Source organism: Epinephelus fuscoguttatus, linkage group LG16 (assembly GCF_011397635.1).
Source record: "Epinephelus fuscoguttatus linkage group LG16, E.fuscoguttatus.final_Chr_v1".
Lineage (NCBI taxonomy): Eukaryota > Metazoa > Chordata > Actinopteri > Perciformes > Serranidae > Epinephelus > Epinephelus fuscoguttatus.
Genome location: NC_064767.1, coordinates 35,703,626 through 35,708,750, shown reverse-complemented (window position 1 = coordinate 35,708,750; position 5,125 = coordinate 35,703,626). Strand labels below are relative to the sequence as shown.

Genomic DNA, 5,125 nt, shown 5'->3' with positions numbered 1-5,125 from the left:
ACCAAGCTAAACTAAATGAAATGTGTGTCTGTGTGATTTTTATTTCTCCATACCAGTGGTGACAGCTGTGGCTGGTGACAGTATGTTTTTGGGATTGTCTGTCCATTTTATTCTTGGACAACTAAAAGCTCAAAATCACCCAGAGGGAATTTCCTTAAATTTGGCACAAACTTCGACCTGGACTCGGGCATGAACCAGTTAGATTTGGCAAAATGTAGAGGAAAAGGCGCTGGGCTGAGGACGATTGATGCATATTTTAGTGTCCAAAATGATGTTTCAAAACTTTTTTTAATTCGGTCTATAGACTACACAGTTTTACAAGTGGAGAATGTAAGAATCACTTTAGGCCTAGGGCACTGATAAATGAAAATTGAAATAGTTTGAAAAATTTTGTTATTAATTCCCATATGATTTTATGAGAGCCCTTGGAGAGGGGCCAAAGAGCTGCATGTGGCTCCAGAGCCGCTGTTTGCATACCCCTATCCTGGGGGATCCCACGGCATTCCCAGGCCAAATGAGACCTCCATGGTGTTCTGGGTCAGCCCCAGGGCCTCCAGCAGTTGGACGTGCCTGGAAAACCTCTAAGGAGGCACCAAGGACTTGAAAACTGTCTAAAGTCAGAATGTGCAGGTCCATGCATAAGTGAATAAGGAATCATTGGATTGTACCTCATTTGTAGGTCGCTATCGACATAAGTGTACACTAAATGATTACATTTAAATGAACGGAGCCATTGTTTACCTGTCCCAGATCAAAATGTCTACAGAGACGTGTCATGAATGCAGGAAGTTTTGTATTTCTCGAAAAACTTGTGTACAAGTCTCTGACAGTTTGGTGCTAAAAGTGTCATAGGCATATGGCCACAGTTAGTCCTAATAATAACTCCACATTAATACTCAGAATAATAAATAACCTATTAACATAGTGTAAACTGGCTTTGAAGTGTAATGACATCTCAGGGAGAAGCATGACAGGGATCAAGCTAAATGCAGTCCCACTCTGATTAAACTAATTTTACATTACTACTGCACTATGCTTTTCTTCTACACAATTACAATTTCTACAAGTGTGATTTTTTTTCTGTTCCTCTTCCAATTTCTGATAATAATGCTAGCTTTTAAAATAAACCCTGAATAAAGGGTGTGTATATGTAATCACCTGAGCTGCATTGAAAAATGACAAACATCAGATAAATAAGATTGTTTAGGTTTGTTGCTTTGTCATTATTACGGTGAAAATATATATGGTCTTATTCTAAGAGTGATTGTGTATCGGCTGGAATCATTTTTTGAAAGGGCATCTAAATATATTGTGATTTGGTAAAGCCTCAGGCTTTATGGAGGGACCTGTAACATTTTCCCAGTCGGGACACGTGATATGAAAGTAAACGCAGAGTGTTGTTGTTCCTTCGCAGTGCTGTGGGGGGAAGGAGGCAGCGACACCAAGCGAGACAGTTAGAGGTAGAAAGCCTGCGGAAGGTGTGTAGCATTGCCTTCAAATTAAAAGCATGGAATTTGATCCTTTGAAAAAATGTGTCATGGCAGACCTGCATCAGTCGGCCAATAGACCAGGGTACATTTGGGAAGTGATTTATTCTAAAAATGCTTTCAAACCTTAACCCATTTGGAAAATATTTGGGAACTTGTAAAAGCACGGACAAAGTGATACAGATCTAAATAACATGATAGCCTTTTACCCAGACCACTCAGAAGCTTTTTCTGTTTAGAAAATATTTTTTTATTTTCCAACTTACACAGCTCAGAAACACACTAGAAAAAAATTCTGACAATGATGCAATTTTATTTTTTAAGCACTGACAAACCAGTATAAATTTTCTATCATTTTTTTTTGTTTAGTTAAGTTTATTATTATTATTATTAATGATAATGATAAGAATAATAATAATAACTTTACTGATCAGTCAAATTAAAAATCAATTGGATTGGTTAACTGAGCTGATTATGTTGCATTGGATAGAATACTTTGGAGCAAGCTATTATTAGGGATGGGGGGGGGGGGCGTCAATACAGCACAGCACTGCAATATTTTTGTGGAGCAATATCATATTGTCACACAATGCCACGTATTGATTTTTTTTTATTGTTTATTATGTACAGTTTTATTATGAAAAGTACAAATTGGACTGTTGGTAGTCTACAAGAATAATCAAGAATAATGTATTTAGTTGCTTTTTCAGTCTACTAGATACATTTTGCTGCAAAAAAAAAAAAAAAAAAGAAAGAAATTGCGGAAGTAAGATGAACAGACAGAAAACTTTATCTTATTAGATAAAAAAGGTGTTGACACAGTTTTACTTTGGGGACATAAATTAGAGTTGAAAAAAAGGGTAATTAATCACAATATAAATAATACCGCAATATTCAGCATATGGCAACATATTTAAAATCACAATAATATCATATCATGACTTCAATATCGTCCTAATATCATAGGATGGTGGATCCTGGTGATTCTCACCCTTAGCTATAGTCAAAAAATGTCATCTGAGTTATTTAAACCATTTCATCGATAGGTTAGTGTCGTTTAGATGGTATGAAATTTGTTGTGGAAACAGCAGATACCCGAAAATCAACTCTTAAATTCATGTATTCAGTGTTACGCGGAGTGGGCTCCTGGGTTACAGGGATAGACATTTTATTTTGAAAAGCACAAACGGAAGTTCTCCCTTCTTGTGTCGTCTTTTACAGAAAGACAACAACGCAGTCAGCGAAGAGCTTCTCAAAGTTTCGGACCATGGAGGCACCCGGCGCAGGACGAACTCTGTTCACTTGTTTTTCCTCACCTGAAAGTATCAGAAATACTTATTAATTATCACAACCGATGGCAACATCACCCGACATGGCGTTATAATATAATTTATATTTCCAACAACTTTTCTTTTCCCAAACTGGAATAACATTCACACCGTAACAGGCAAGTACCGTTTAACTCAGCTATCCTTTGTGTTGACATTCTTGACATTTTACCGTGTTTTTGTCGTCTTTCGCTAACTTCCACACTGGTATTTATCTCAGTCTCGTAAGAAAACGAAACTCCCAGCCATAGGGTTACTATTAGTTGTAAGGGCGTCATTAATAATCAGCAGGAATCCTGCGGGACGTGTTGTACATGTTATCACCACCTGTTGCGCGGCGTCAGTGTTTATCCTGCTACCGCAACAATTAGACTCCTAACAACAAAAAATAATTGTCCTACACGGTCACAATTAACATATGCTGTGATTTAAGATTTATTGCGAACCAATCATATATTCGGCATGTAAATAAATGACCTAACATAAGCTATGCAAACACTCAGTTCATTTTAACAAGCCGAGACAGTAGAGACAGTAGGCTATGGTGTAAGGCATCTGAAGACGACACCTTACATTTTATGAAGTGTTTTTTTCCTGTTCCATGTCGTCATGGTTGGGAATTAGCACCAGCCAAATAGTAGGCTATTTGTCCTCTGAGAAGCAGAAGTTGTCACAGTACCTACTATCACTTCTGACGGTATATCCATTGACAGGGTGCCCTCATACAAGTATTTGGGTATGTGGATGGATGACAAGCTTTCATTTAATGTAGCCTTCATATTGCCTCTCTAGTGATGAAGCTTAAAGTGAAGATGGGCTTTTATTTTAGAAATAAGTCTGGTTTTACTTTCAGTGCTAAGAAAAAACAAACTTGTGGAAGCTACTTTCTGTCTGTGATTGATTATGGTGGCATATTGTTTATGCATGCAGCCTCCTCCATTTTATATAGTCTTGATTCAGTGTACCATGCTCTATGTTTTTTTTTTTTTTTTTTACAAATGCAAAGTCCCTTCTGAATTCATTGTGATTTGGTGGGTCATCATTGACCACTCGCAGAAAACAGTACTGGTATATTTTATCTATGAAGCAATATTGGGCAAACGTCCAGCCTACCTCTGCACCCTTGAGTGTGTCAGCTCTGGTAGTTACCAGCTACACTCCTCCAAGTGGTTGCTTTTCATTGTACCATCTGTGGGTTTTAACAGATCTGGGGAAAACTGCATGTTCCTTCTATGCACCATGGGCATGGAACAGTCTTCAGAAAGATCTAAGATTACAAACACTTATATCCATTGATGAATTTAAGGGCATCATAAAAAATTTGGTGATGGAGACATGTTCTTGTTTTTCTTGAGAGGCCACCATGATTGAATAGATGTTGTTGTTTCATTGTGGATTTTTGTATCATATGTTGTATTTGTTGCATTTTAATGTGTTTTGATTGGCTACTACTTTGAGCAGGTCTCTGTTATAAAAGAGATTTTCAATCTCAATGGCACTTCCTGGCTAAATAAAGGCAGTGATAATCATATATAACAAGCTTTATTTTGATGCCTTTTTATGCCCAGTATTAACACTCAAAGTCGAAAGAAATTCCCAGTGTGAATTTATTTTTTTTTTTATTGTGCATTATGGTGCAATGGTTGGTGGCCAACTCGGAACCCCATTGTGGGACAGCATTGGTCCATGGGCTGTAAGTCGGGGATCACTGCACTTGGTGATTTATAACTACTTCATTCTTTTAACACACTTTACACTTAATTACTCAACGTACACAACTTTTTATACAGAATATGTGTGTTTTTAGTGAGGATTGTCACAAGAGAGTAACTTACATAGTGTCAAGAAAACATGTTAGCATAAGCTTATCCTCAGTGTCTCATAGCCTGGAGCATCTGCTGATATATGAGGAGTGTGAAATTCCAGTTCATCCTAGAAATCCACTTGTCTGCAGGGGTGTTTTGTATCTGGTGACCCAGGACTTGGCTTTCTTTTGCCTCTGAGTTTCCAGCTCACAGATTGGTGTGTCATCTATTGTTTGCATGGTAATTGGACTGCTGTTGAAAAGTTGCTGCCAGGCTTTTGCAGGGTTCTCGGACCGTAACCTATACTATGATCACCAGTCTCGCACGCCATATCATCTCCCTTCCTTTTTCTTAGGAAAATACAAAGTATTTCTTGGTACAGGCTCAAGACCCTGGTTTTTCAATCTCCCCAGAAATCTGCTAATGTGCTTAGTGCTCAGTTTCTGGACCTAGGCAGACTAGTGCTTATGTCTACTTCAAACCTGAGTCACAGGTCAGGAATTCA

At 37.9% G+C, this 5,125-nt stretch overlaps 1 protein-coding gene across 1 annotated transcript in view; it reads left to right on the top strand.

Moving 5' to 3' along the window:
* The first annotated feature begins 2,713 nt into the window (after positions 1-2,713).
* LOC125903603 (ras and Rab interactor 2-like) overlaps positions 2,714-5,125 on the top strand; it is a 71,191-nt gene continuing 68,779 nt past the window's right edge. Inside the window, exon 1 of the mRNA XM_049600620.1 lies at positions 2,714-2,934. The gene's annotated coding sequence lies outside the window, so the exon portion shown is untranslated. The remainder of the gene's footprint in view (positions 2,935-5,125) is intronic.